General features: G+C 47.8%; 1 protein-coding gene across 5 annotated transcripts in view; it reads right to left on the bottom strand.

Moving 5' to 3' along the window:
* Tcaim (T cell activation inhibitor, mitochondrial) overlaps positions 1 to 14,678 on the bottom strand; it is a 135,072-nt gene that overhangs the window by 46,787 nt on the left and 73,607 nt on the right. The window contains exon 1 of one of the 5 annotated variants that reach the window (XM_029554279.1): positions 3,833 to 3,861. The exons of 3 other annotated variants lie outside the window; for them this stretch is intronic. The gene's annotated coding sequence lies outside the window, so the exon portion shown is untranslated. One more of the 5 variants, XM_029554277.1, reaches the window with a different exon arrangement.

Below are 14,678 nucleotides of genomic sequence, written 5' to 3'. Positions count from 1 at the left end.
CCTTCCCTGGAGGAGTGACCCATACTTTCATCCTTGAAGGGTCTGGGCCATTTGTTGTCCTGTCTGGATTGGGTTGTTGCAGTTTCCCATTGACCTTAATCACTGGACATGGTAACACCAAAAGTTGCCCTAAGGAATTTTCTGCCTTCTAGATATAATCTTTATTACCTCCATTGTGGAGAACCAATCCAATTTCCCCCTGGTAGTCTGGGCCAATTACCCCTCCTAATATTGTTATTCCTTTCTCAGCCTGCTGACTTAAGGGCATCAGAAGCCCAAAGTGTCCAGGGGGAAGTCTTAGCTTCCAGTTCAATGGAATGTTTGTTGTCTGTCCTGGCAGAAGCCCCCCCCCCTCTGGAACAAAAACATCCAAGCCAGTAGAGTGCAAAGTGGAGGGTACAGGAAGCAAAAATTTTCATAGTGGGTCACCAGGGGTGATAGTGAGTGGAATCATTCCCACTTCCACCTCTTGATTCCTGGACCCATAAATCCTGGCTATAGGCAAAACTGTACCATATATTGGACACTGATTCAAAGCATATACTGCCTTCTGGAGGACCCTGCCCCAGCCCTCCAGGCTACTGCCATCTAATTGGCTCTGTAACTACGTCTTTAAGAGGCCATTCCATCGTTCTATCAAGCCAGCTGCTTCAGGATGGTGGGGGAACATGGTAAGACCAGTGGATTCCATGACCATGGGCCCACTGTCGCACTTCTTTGGCTATGAAGTGAGCTCCTTGGTCAGAAGTGATGCTGTGCGGAATACCATGATGGTGGATAAGGCATTCTGTAAGTCCCTGGATAGTAGTTTTGGCAGAAGCATTATGTGCAGGAAAGGCAAATCCATAACCAGAATAACTGTCTATTCCTGTAAGGACAAAACACTGTCCCCTCCAAGATGGAAGTGGTCCAATGTAGTCAACCTGCCACCAGGTTGCAGGCTGGTTGCCACAGGGAACGGTGCCATATTGGCGGCTCAGTATTGGTCTCTGCTGTTGGCAGATCTGGCACTCAGCAGCAGCTGTAGCCAGGTCAGCTTTCGTGAGTGGGAGTCCATGCTGTCGAGCCCATGCATAACCTCCATCTCTGCCACCATGGCCACTTTGTTCATGGGCCCATTGAGCAATGACAGGGATAGCTGAAGAAAGAGGCTGACAATCCACAGAGCGGGTCATCCGATCTACTTGATTATTGAACTCATCTTCTGCTGAAGCCACTTTTTGATGAGCATTTACATGAGACACAAGTATGTTCACATCCTTTGCCCATTTGGAGAGATCTATCCACATACTTCTTCTTCCCCAAATGTCTTTCTCACCAATTTTCCAATCATGCTCCTTCCAAGTCCCTGACCATCCAGACAACCCACTGGCTACAGCCCATGAATCAGTATATAATTGCACTTCTGGCCATTTCTCCTTCCAAGCAAAGTGCATGACCATATGCACTGCCTGAAGTTCTATCCACTGTGAAGACTTTCCTTCCCCAGTGTCCTTCAGGGTTGTTCCAGAAATTGGCTGTAATGCTGCAGCTGTCCACTTCTGAGTAGTGCCTGCTCAGCGTGCAGAACCATCTGTAAACTAAGCCCTAGTCTTCTCTTCCTCAGTCAACCGATCATAGGGCACACCCCATGAAGCCATAGGTGCATGCTTGAGAACAGGAGGCATCATAACAGGAGTAGGAACCATAGGCATTTGGGCAACTTCTTCATGTAACTTGCTTGTGCCCTCTGGGCCTGCTTGAGCCCGATCACATATATACCACTTCCATTTGACAATGGATTGTTGCTGTGCACGGCCTACTTTGGCTTGGTGGTTCAGTTTCCACTAAGGCCCAATAGCAGGCTAAGAGCTGTCTCTCCAAGGGAGAATAGTTGTCCACAGATGAAGTTAAAGCCTTACTCCAAAATCCCACTGGTGCTTGTGCCCTCTGGGCCTGCTTGAGCCCGATCACATATATACCACTTCCATTTGACAATGGATTGTTGCTGTGCACGGCCTACTTTGGCTTGGTGGTTCAGTTTCCACTAAGGCCCAATAGCAGGCTAAGAGCTGTCTCTCCAAGGGAGAATAGTTGTCCACAGATGAAGTTAAAGCCTTACTCCAAAATCCCACTGGCCTCCGCTGCAATTCCTCTATGGGGGCCTGCCAGAGACTCCAAACAGCATCTTTATCTGCCACTGATACCTCAAGCACCATCAGATCTGCTGAATCGTATGGCCCAAGGAGCAGCAGCTTGTACAGCAGCCTGGACCTGTTGAAGGGCCCTTTCCTGTTCCAGGCCCCACTCAAAGGCCTTCCAAGTCACTTGATATATGGGTCATAGTAACACACCCAGTTGAGGAATGTGCTGCCTCCAGAATCCAAACAGGCCCACCAGGCATTGTGCTTCTTTCTTGTTGGAGGGAAGGGCCAAGCAACAACTTATTCTTCACCTTAGAAGGAATGTCTATACATGCTCCACACCACTGAACTCCTAGAAATTTCACTGAGGTAGAAGGCCCTTGAATTTTGGTTGGATTTATTTCCCATCCTCTCATGTGCATATGCTTAACCAACAAGTCCAGATTGTCTGCTACCTCCTGCTCACTGGATCCAATCAGCATAACATCATCAATATAGTGGACCAGTGTGATATTTTGTGGAAGAATCAGGCAATCAAGAGCCCTTCAAACCAAGTTATGGCACAATGCTGTGTTGGGCCTCTGGGACCCTTGAATGCTTGGCATTGAAGACAGTGTGGCCTGTAGTACTTTCCTAAGCCAGGCTAAAGTTTAGTGACCTGTCTCTGGCCTGTCACTTCTGCGTGGAGGTGACTCAGCAGAGCCCTATCTATGATTGCCTCTTCCCAGTAACAACTGGCATAATAAATTCCCAGTGGCCCACAGTCTTCGCTCCAGATGACAAATTCCTATACCCACCCCCTTTTCCACACCCCTTTTGCTTAAACTATATAAGTTGATGCCTGATGCAATAAAATTAGTTCCTGCCTCGACAAGACTCCCGACTCGGTGTGGTTTTTGAGTTGCCGACACTCACCATCCCGCTCAGCCTCTAAGAGAGGGACCCAGGCTGATCCTGGACTCTCCCCCTGTGCCGTACCTGTCAGAGAGCTTCCGACAGACTGGTGCCCCGTGTGAGGAAGCTATCACAAAGTTCGCTGACGGGCCAATCGGTCTGCAGGTGAGTGTACCGCCATAAATTATGGGGAAGTCCAGTTCTAAGCCTGACCCCTCTTTAGATTCCCTCAGGGTCCTGTTCAAAAGCAGGGGCCTTGACCTCTCAGACAGCCAAGCTCTCTAGGCAAGGGGATGCTTGCTAAAGATCGCACCCTGGCTTCCAGAGAGCAATCTCTTTGATTGGGATACTTGGGATAGAGTTGAAAAGTTGATCAGATGGGCCCAGGTAGAAAAAGGGGAGATCCCCCCTCTGGGAGCGCTCCCCACAGTGTCAGCCTTAAAAGGCTGCTTCCCTCCCCACCCTCCAAAATCAAAAGCAGTGGGGGCCCCGGCCAAGGCTGCTGACCTGGTCCAGGAGATGCCACCAAGCCCAAAGCCTGATCCTAGGCCCCCAGGCCATACGGATCCACCGGACCGTCCTGAACCCTTCTACCCCTCCCTCGATCCTTTTGGGAGTGCCCCTTGGCCCTGCAAGGGCCCCACTCAGGCAGACTCTCAGACCAACCCATTCTGGACTCCCTCTGCCCCTCCCCCGTACAAAAAAAAAAACTGAGCTGATAAGCACCTTGGCCTTTAAAGTCAAGGGAAACAGACTCTGCTAAGAAGCAGCCTGACTTTCCTCTGATCTCCAAAGACAAGATAAGCAGATTCTACCTGTTAACCAGGGATTTTAGGAGCTGTTTGGCACAGCAGCTTTTCCTTTATCTTAAGAGGACAAAAAAATACTCTGCTTTTCCTGCTTCCCCCTGCTCTCCCAGTCCACAGTCCATCTCCGCCTCCGGGCCCACTACCTCGTTTCCTTGTACTTTGGCTCCATCTACTGGCTGGTCATGCACCACGTTAAAGAACCTCTCCTCATTTTACTTGCTCGAAAGCACACCGGGTGTGTGGGAGGTCCCGCCCTGCCTTTGATTACAGGACGCTGTGCTCACTGGCAGTGACATGCACAACACACGCTCATATTTCCCCTCCCCAGGACGCTGCCCTGGGGTTCCGGAATTTAACTCGAATCCACAGCAGGAGAAAAGGATGCTTTTCTTTTGTTGTCTGATTCTTCTCGTTCTCATTTTTACGTGACCTAAGCCAAACCTTTCTCTTCCTGTTTTCTCCTCCCTCCCTCCCCCCCTCTCTCCCCCCTGTATGCTACTCCTTCCCGCTCTGACTCCTGACTCCGCCTCTGTTCCCTCAGGGCAAAAATCCTCTTTGTTCCCCTACCTGCCTGCTGAGGCCTTTAACTCCTCTTTGGTGTCCACGTAATCCATTGCTATGGGAACCAAGCATTCAAAGTCTCAAGCTCTCATGCCTCTTGCTTGTCTTCTTAAATCCTTAAAGCAACTAAAACTGTCAGGCACAATCAGGGCAAAATGCCTAAAATTCTTGTGCCTCACTACAAACTAGATAATAACTCTGTTTGGCCAAACACTAAAACCAAGTTCAGGCTATAGGATTAGCTGCCTGGTGAAAACTAGATGAGGGTCCCATGGAGTCCCCAATATCAGAAATCAATCAAAAGGCCACAGAGGACCTCCCCTCTTTGTCCCACACCCCTGGCAACTGGTGCCCAGTCCATCCTTACTGGGTGTGAGTGGGCAGTCTATGTCGTGGGAGATTGCTACTTGGCTACCCTGGGTAGATCCCAACAGGAGTCATGGAGAGGTGCACCCTCTTGTGGTCTCTGGCCTAACTGCCAACCTTTTAGGTCAGGACATTCTGGGTGAGGCTGAGGCTTTTATCACTACTGACCATAAGGCCTTCTATAATGATCTCCTAGACACAGAAGAATACGAACAACAGTTCAGAGAGGGCCAGATAAGCCACCCCAACTATAGGGACGACCCCTACTTTGAGCACCTCAAAGACACTCTCAGGTTCACCCCCAATTCTAAGGGCCACTGCTTGCCAATCGGTAATCCAAATTCAGTGGACACCTGGGGACCCAGTAAGGGTTGAGCAGTGGCCTCTCCCTTCACAAAAGCTTCAACACCTTTATCAACTGGTCAAACAGCAATTAGATCTGGGGCATGTAAGGCCATCAACAAGCCCCTGGAATTCTCCTGTGTTTATCATTAAAAAAGCCAACGGCTCCTGGAGACTATTACAAGATCTTAGAAAAATTAATGAGAGAATGATACCTTCAGGGACCCCCCAGAGGGGGCTCCCCTGGATTCCAGCAATCCCCAAAACATACCACTTAACTATTATTGATATTAAGGACTGCTTTTTCTCAATTCCCCTCCACCCTGAAGATACAAAAAAATTTGCATTCTCCATACCCTCAACCAATTTTCGTAGGCCGGATTTAAGATTTGAATGGACTGTCCTGCCTCAGGGTATGGCCAACAGTCCCCCCATTTGCCAGTATTACCTAGCCCACATTTTCGCCTCACTGATGGGGCGGCCGGATGTTTTATTTTATATTTATATGGATGATATAATTCTGGGAAGCCCCGAGCCTTCCAGTCTCCACGAGCTAAACTCTGTCTCGCTATTCTTCAGGAAAACAACTTTAAGGTGCCCCCAATAAAATTCAGAGTATCCTTCCTTTCAAGATACTAGGTACCACCTTATCTATGGACACTGTTTCCCCCATAAAGCTTCAGCTCACCATTCAGGACAATTATAATCTAGCCCAACTCCAAAAATTACTAGGGGAAATTAATTGGCTGAGGCCCTGGATACCCATCTCTACTGAAGAGTTAATTGCATTATTTGATCTCTTGTGGGGCCTTGACTTAGCCTCCAGAGTGGTTTTACCACCTCAGTGCCAACAAATTCTAGCCAAAGTCCAACAGTCCATAAATGAGGCCACTTTAAAAAGGTTCAATCCTGACACCCCAATGTCTCTTTATCTTTTCATTGGAAGCAGAGCCCCTCGAGTTTATCCCATGACCAGCCAAATTGCCAACTGCATTATCAAGGGTAGGGACACAGCAGTCCAGTTGTTTGGTATTGAGTCCCATTCCATTATCACTCCCTGTAGATTGACAAATTTTACCTGGCTTCAAAAAAATAATGAGAGAATTGGCTTGGCTCTAGAGAAATTTCTTGGCAAGATTGACTGCCACTATGGTCCTTATAAGTGGATAAGCTCCTTCTCAAGGTTGGAGTGGGAGCCCCCCAGACTTTTTCTTTCTCAACCTGACCCTAAATTCCTAACTGTATTTACTGATGGGGGACGTCTAGGAGCCTCTTTGGTCATCTACCCGGCCCTGGAACAGGGACAAACTCCCATGTCTATTAAATCAATCTCTCACCAAGTTAAAGGGTTGCCACAGTTTAAAGAACTCTTTGCCATTGTCATGACATTAGACTCCATATCAGACCCCTTCAACCTGTTCTCAGACAGCCTGTATGTGGTTAATTTACTGCCCAACCTAGTGGAGGCCCATATTAGATTAGACTCCAACCCCATTATCTCCTCTGATGATTCAGGCCCATACTCTACTTAAACTTAGGGTAAATCCAATATTTCTCCAACATCTTAGAGGCCACCAAAATTTGCCAGGGTTTCTATCAGAGAAAAATAAAATAGCTAATCAGCTGGCCTCTTCACATCAGTGTCACACAGTCGCTGAGGCGACCCAATTTCATCAATTGACACGTCAGTTGGAGAGGGCTTAGACATAAATATCCCCATGTGACAGTCAAAGACCTAAAAAAAAAAATTGTACGCACCTGTTGATCTTGCCAACCTTTCTTTCAGGACCCCCTCTTCAAAATTCAGGTACCAACCCCAGAGGCCTTTGGCTTAACAACCTCTGGCAAATTGATGTCACTCACTATGCCCCTTTTGGAAAACTCAAATATATCTTCCCATCAGTTGATTCCTTCTCACGTGCCTGCTGGGCAACAGCACACACCAAGGAAAAGGCCAAACATACAATCAGTCACATGCTCCAACGTTTCGCCACCCTTGGACTGCCTGATCAAATTAAAACAGATAATGCCCCATGCTTTGTAAGCAAGCCTTTCTCAGAGTTCCTTCCAACATGGAAGATTTCACACTCCATGGGCATTCCTTATAACCCTCAGGGACAAGCCATTGTTAAAGGCTTCAACCAAACCCTTAAGACTCAGTTACAAAAACAAAAGGGGGAGTCCCTGCCCCTACATGATCAACTAAAAAAGGCCTTATTTACCTTAAATATACTAAATTTTTCCAAAGAAGACAAGTATTTGTCTCCCTTCCAAAAACATTGGTCCTCATCTACCAGCTACAGCTCCATTCTGGTCAAATGGAGAGACCTGCTCACTGGAGCCTGGTGGGGACCAGACCTGCTTCTTACAGCAGGAAGAGGGTTTGGGTGTGTATTTCCCGAAAATGAAAAGAGGCCCTTCTGGGTACCTGCAAGAGACATTAAATATTTTCCCTCACAGGACGATGAACGGGACAAAGATGACCAATAAAATACTATGATGGCACAACTTCACGATTAACAAATGCCAACAAAAGCAAAAGGTTAAACATGTAAAGCAGGGGATAAATGCCCTTGAATGGGCCTTTTTCTCTCTCTCTCTCTTGCAGAAAATGGAGTGCAAAATCCTCCTGATGCTGGCCCTCACCCTAAACTGTCTACAAATGAGGAGTCAAGCCTATGGGCTAGACAATCCACATCAACCCCAGAAGGTCACCTGGTTGGTGATCAATGTGGCCACATCAGATGCCATCAATAAAACTACTCAGATAACGCCCCCTTTTACGTGGTGGCCGGACCTGCAATTTGATCTCTATGATCTTGCCACTGGACGAGTAGGCCAAGGGAAAACCAGGCCGGAATGTGGAGACAGCGGGAAGGGATGCACCCTGCCACTCGTGGGATCCCCTAACTCTCCTGGCTGCTCGCATATCCTTAAAAGACATGCGTTGCTGTTGACAACATTCTATGTCTGTCCTGGGCCCAAAAGAACTGCATCGCAATTGCGTATTTGTGGTGTGGGGGGTGCCTTTTATTGTACAAGCTGGGGCTGTGAGAGCAGGGGGACAGGGTACTGGATTGAGGGTAAAAGACCCATCCGAGTTAGTAGGGTCAAGCAACAACAACTGTCTACAAACCCATTATATGGGTGATGTGCAAATTATCGTTGTAACCCCATACAGATCAGCTTTACAGACAGGGAAGAAAGGAAGGAGAATGGGAAGCTGGAAAGATGTTTGGGTTAAGACTCTATGTCTCAGGATATGACCCCAGCCTCCTACTAATGATCAGGAAGGTTGTCAAACCCCTGCCTTACCAGGAGACGGTGGGTCCGGCTCAGTTTCCACTGCCAAGGCCCACTACCCCTACACGTCGCTACTAGTCCAATGCCCGCCAGTAATACCCTGGCGTCAAAAGCATCTGTGCCTGGTAACCCTGGCCCGGGCTTAAGTGGGACCAAGCATGAAGACATTCATCAGGCAGTACAGCTTGCTTATACTTTTCTCAATGCCTCTAGACCTAAACTTGTTGACCCATGCTGGCTGTGCCTAGACGCCAGCTCTCCAATGGTGGAGGCCGTGGGGGCAATGAGAAACTTCACGAACACTACTCACAGTGATCAATGCTGATGGGGCGGGATCAGCACGAAAATTGGCGGGCTCACCCTGCCTCTTAAACATGACAAAAATATGACCTGTGTTACCCATGGGCACCCTGGTGGACACTCCTGGGGCGCTGTCAAAACATCACTTTAACAGGGGGGTAACTGGATAGTCCCTACTGAGCCTTCATATTATTGGCTGTGCCAAAATTCAGGTTTGACACCTTGCCTTTCTCTTGCAATGTTGCGACAATCAGGGGGGGACGTATGTGCCCTGGTCTTCCTCTTCCCTTATGTCATTTATCATTCTGCTGAGGAAATGCATGGCTGGGAGAGACATATACAAAAGAGAGAGTTGTTTTCCACGGTTGTGGTTTCCACACTTGTGGGCCTTGGAGCTGGGGTGACGGCCCTTGGAGTTACATCCTTAATAATGGCACAAAAAGGCCTCCAACAGATAAGAAAAAATATGGATGCTAGCCTAGATAAAGTTGAGACAGCTGTTAGGTATCTCCAGGAGTTGCTTTCCTCTTTAGCCCAAGTAACTTTACAAAACAGGAGGGGGCTCGATCTCCTGTTCCTCCAGCAAGGTGGTGTATGCAAAGCCCTCGGAAAAGAATGCTGTTTCTATGCTGATAATTCAGGAGTGGTTATGGATAATCTTGATAAATTAAGAGAGGACTTAAACAGGCGTCAGCGAGAACAGGAGTCCTGGTACCAACAGTGGTTCACTGCCTCACCATGCCTCACTACCCTTATTTCTACTCTGGTGGGGCCTCTCATAATCCTTATACTTCTCTGCACTATAGGACCCTGTGCAGTTAATAGGCTTATAAATTTCATAAAACAAATAAAATACAACTAATGATGTTAAGAGTTCAATATGATCGCCTTCCCACTTCTCCCCTAGAGACACCAACCTAACCCAAGGCAGGACACTGGCCTACCTAAATCAAGATCTGGCTTGTTACTGGAGCTCTTCCACAGGCTGAGGTGATGTTACAGAATAAAAGGAGATTAAATCTACTAACAGCCAAAAGGGGAGGTATCGTTTATTTTTACAGAAAAAAATGCTGCTTTTATACCAACAGATCCAGGATCACCCAGGATAAGATTAAAAAATTCCAAAAAGATCTAAAAAAGAGGAGGTGAGAGTTTCAAGAAAATGCCCTCTGGACTGGCTTACATAGTCTCTTGCCCTACCTCCTCCCCCTACTTGGCCCCCTCCTCACACTTCTCCTTATCCTTACTGTCAGGCCCTGGATATCTAATAAATTTACGAGATTTGTTCACCAGAGAATAGAGGCAATCAAGTTACATCAGGTCAAGGTTCATTATCACAGGCTAGCTGATCAGGAGCCAGGCTCTTACGATTGGTCATCCTCGTACGACTGCCAGACCCCTGCCCTCCATGTAGCCAATGACGGGTAAGACCCTCCCAGACTGATGTACCTAAGACAGGGGCCATGAGGGTAATCATGGGTACCCGAGGACAGGCAACTTCAGAACCTGAGGAGAGGCTACCTAAGACAGGACATGAAGAGGTGTTCCAGCGGATCCAGTCCATAGCACCCAATGATGGGTAAGATCCCCAGAGGGGGACAACCTAAGACAGGGGCTATGTTCTTCCTGCCACATTACAAAAACAAAAGGGGGAATATGTTGGGCCTCCGGGACCCTTGAATGCTTGGCATTGAGGACAGTGTGGCCTGTAGTACTTTCCTAAGCCAGGCTAAAGTTTAGCGACCTGTCTCTGGCCTGTCACTTCTGCGTGGAGGTGACTCAGCAGAGCCCTATCTAAGATTGCCTCTGCCCAGTAACAACTGGCGTAGTAAATTCCCAGTGGCCCACAGTTTTCACTCCAGATGACCAATTCCTATACCCACCCCTTTTCCACACCCCTTTTGCTTAAACTATATAAGTTGATGCCTGATGCAATAAAGTGAGTTCCTGCCTTGACAAGACTCCTGACTCGGTGTGGTTTTTGAGTTGCCGACACTCACCATCCCGCTCAGCCCCTGAGAGGGACTCAGGCTGGTCCTGGCCTCTCCCCCTGTGCCATACCTGTCAGAGAGCATCCGATAATGCTGGAGAGTTAATATACCCTTGAAGCAGGACAGTAAAGGTATACTGTTGGCCTTGCCAGCTGAAAGCAAATTGCTTCTGGTGGTCCTTATGAACTGGTATCAAGAAGAAAGCATTTGCCAAATCAATAGCTGCATACCAGGTACAGGAGACATCTCTCTTAGTCTCCAAGATTCACACAATCAAACTCCTTAATTTTCTGGGGGACAAGGATATAGGGTATCTTCAGCTAAGGCACAGCTTTCTCTCCCTCAAGTACTTGGGGTTCCTTCTCACACCTACATCCCACTGTTTAACTAAAGATAGAACAAATTACCTAAGGTCTTTAAAGCCTCCCACAACCAAGGAGGAAATTCTATCTCTCCTAGACATTGCAGGGTACCTGTGCACCTGGATTCCTAATTTTGCCCTCTTGGCAAAGCCACTCTATGAAGCTTCAAAAGGAAGCTCCTCTGAGCCCCTTGACCCCTTAGGGCCTGTTACAGCAGCATTCCACACTACCCGGGAAGCACTCTTAAAGGCACTGACTCTGGCTCTCCCCAACCTGGAATGTCCGTTTCTTCTCTACACAACTGAAAATAAGGACCAGGCATTAGGGGTTTTGGGACAGATGAGGGGTCCCACTTTTGCCGCAGTACCTTATCTCTCTAAACAGCTGGATATCACCATCTGGGGATGGCAACCATGTCTCGGGGCTCTGGCCACTGCAGTGCTCCTGGCTCAGGAGGGACTGAAGCTTAATTTCCCCCCACCACCTTAAGGATTTACTAACCCACATGTCTCTTGCCAATCTAGCTCCCTCTAAACTACAACTCTTTCATGTTATGTTTCTTGAAAACCCCTCACTCTCCCTTGATTACTGCCCTCCTCTAAATCCGGCTTCCCTCCTCCCTTCCAGCGAACTGCTCACTCACTCGTGCCTGGAAACTCTTCAGAAACTCTCCTACCAGGATCCCCAATCTCCCCAGATACCTTGCCAAACCTGACCCTGACTTGGTTTGTGGATGGGAGTTCATCTCTCACCCTGACTGGGTCTCACAGGGCGGGGTATGCCATAGTGTCTCTCACCAATGTCATCGAGTCAGAACCCCTGCCACTTGGAACCACGTCACAAAAAGCTGAACTTGTGGCACTCACCAGGGCCCTGATTTTAGCCAAGGGACAGATGGTTAATATTTTTACAGACTCTAAGTATGCCTTCCACATACTCCATCACCATTCCTCAGTATGGAAGGAAAGGGGTCTCCTAACAACCAAGGGAACCCCCATAACCAATGGCCCTTTGATTTTAAACTCCTGGAATCTTCCTACCTCCAGACTAAAGTGGCTATGATCCACTGTAGGGGGCATCAGCCTCTCACCAATCCCATAGCTAGAGGCAATGACCTAGCAGACGACAGCTAAGGAAGCCAGTATGACCCTCCCCACTTCTGATGGCTTACACTTCTTGGCACCAACAGGAATGTCCCCCTCCTGTCCTGCACAACAATGCAGGAGCCTTCTGGACAAAGGGGCCACCGAGGGCCAGAGGGATGGTTGCTTCTATCAGACAAGTATTGACTGCCTGAGGGACAAGCCTCCTCTATCTTAACCCATTTACATAATGTTTTTCACATAGGTGCTTGTTCTACAAGTTCCTGGAGCCCCTCATCTATTGCCCCAAACTTTTTATGCTTCTTACAGAAGTCACAAGGCAATGCTCTACCTGTGCTGCTGTTTCCCCACAGGGCAGAGGCCCCTCTCCTCCAGCTTTCAAATCTCACTAGCACTGGGGAGTCCTTCCAGGAGTAGACTGGCAGACAGACTTTACTCACATGCCTACTCACAAAAAACTTAAGTATCTCCTGGCATGGGTAGATACATTTTCAGGATGGGTGGCTTTTCCCATAACAGGTGAAACAGCAGATATCGTGGCTGTTTAATTCAAAATATTCTTCCTCATTTAGGTCTTCCCCTCACCCTCCAATCAGATAATGGTAGGGCTTTATCTCCAAAGTAACTCAGGCAGGCTCTCAGTCCCTGGGAATAACCTGGAGGTTACTCATCCCCTACCACCATCAATCCTCAGGGAAGGTGGAATGAGCTAACTCCCTTCTTAAGGACCACCTTACTAAACTCTCTCTAGTTACACCAATCCTGGGTGACTCTTCTGTCCCTTGCCCTTACAAAACTGAGAGCCATCCCAAGGGCTCCTTCTTCCTCAGTCCTTTTGAACTTATGTATGGGAGACCGTTCCTTCTCAACCACCTCCTACTCTAGCATCCCTCCCCTGTGCATGACTATTTACCTGCCTTCATCCTTCTAAGAAAACGTCTCAGGGAACATGCTGACTGGATTATTCCTCAGGCTTCTAAGGGCCAGAATGACCACCCACTTCAACCTGGAGATCACACCTATCTGCGGGTTCCCCTAGCTGAAGTTGCTCTCCAGAAAAGGTGAGCCCTGGATCTATTAACTGCAGAAAAAGGGGGAACCTGTATTTTTTTGGTGAAGAATGCTGCTATTTTATCAACCAATCTGGTAAGGTCGAACATGATATAAAACGACGTAAAACAGGTAGCAAAAAATCTTTCACTTAAAAATTCCCAGTACCGCCAGGCATGGTGGTGCATGCCTTTAATCCCAGCACTTGGGAGGCAGAGGCAGGCAGATCTTTGTGAGTTTGAGGCCAGACTGGTCTACATAGTGATTTCCAGGACAGCTGGAGACCCTGTCTCAAAAAGACAAAAAAAAAAAAAAAAAAATTCCCAATACCAACAGTCATCTCAATGGGATATTTTTACAGGATTAACTCCTTGGCTTCTGCCCTTACTGGGTCCCTGCTTTCCATCACTTTGGTGCTAACCATTGCTCCTTGCCTCCTCAGATATTTTCAGGACCAAATCCAAAAGCTAACACATACTAATTTTAATCAGTTGTTACTTTCCTTCCCTCTACATGTATACGAATGCCTGCCAACCATCATGGACCCTGTTCAGATGCACGGAGAACCCCTGCTGTCTAGTGGACCCCTAATCCAGCCTCCCCCCCACGTCAACCTTGTCCAGCAGGAAGTAGCAAGATGACAACTGTGCCCCTTATCCTATAACACAAAAGGCTAGAATATTAGGGTTTCTAACTGCAGCAGCCCTCCCCTTCTCCAACAGACTTCGGATTTCTTAAGCCCCTGAGAAAAGGGAACTGAGTCTTTGAATGGAGCCGGGTTTACAAGCCCAGCTTTTCCTGCTCCCCCCCTCAATTTTTCCCAAAGGACTTCCCACCTTCTGCACCCTGAAGCCCCCTTATATAAGCCCCAGCTCACAATCTGTGGGCTGACATTTTCCCTTCCCTGAAGGGAACATGTCCAGTGTGAAATAAAACTATCTCACTGAGAGTTTTATCTGTGTCTTGGTGCTTTTTCCCAATCAACTCTAAGCGTTTGTTATCTGGCTACTTACTACCTATCAGTATGTAAGCGCACCTGTGTTGTGCAATGTCCCCTTAGGAGAGAAGAGGGTGTCAAAGCCCCTGGAACTGGAGCTACCAACAGTTGTTAGCTGCCATGTGTGTGCTGGGAACCAACCCCAACTCCTCTGCAAGAGCAGCCAGTGCTCTTAACGGTTGAGCCATTTCTCCAGTCCTAAAACCTTTCCTTAAGTGCCAAGCTTGCTTCACACTGCCTTGTTCTGGATTATTTTCTGCAGCATAAATCATAACTAGAGGTCCCAAGATTAATTTCTGGCCCTTTGGCACAGTTTGTATTTGAAAGTGATTCATTTTAATTAAGTTCACTTCACCCCAACCTTTTAAATGGTTTTCCTTAGCAAGGAAGGTTTAGAAAAGTTTGTTTCCTCCAGGGCTAAAACGCAGCAGTTTTTGTTTTTCGGTTGTGTACGTAGTGTAGGGGAAAAGGAAACAA

Source organism: Nannospalax galili, unplaced genomic scaffold (genome assembly GCF_000622305.1).
Source record: "Nannospalax galili isolate Female #2095 unplaced genomic scaffold, S.galili_v1.0 scaffold443, whole genome shotgun sequence".
Taxonomy (NCBI): domain Eukaryota; kingdom Metazoa; phylum Chordata; class Mammalia; order Rodentia; family Spalacidae; genus Nannospalax; species Nannospalax galili.
Note: the sequence above shows the minus strand (reverse complement) of the source record. Positions and strands in the feature narration are given on the sequence as shown.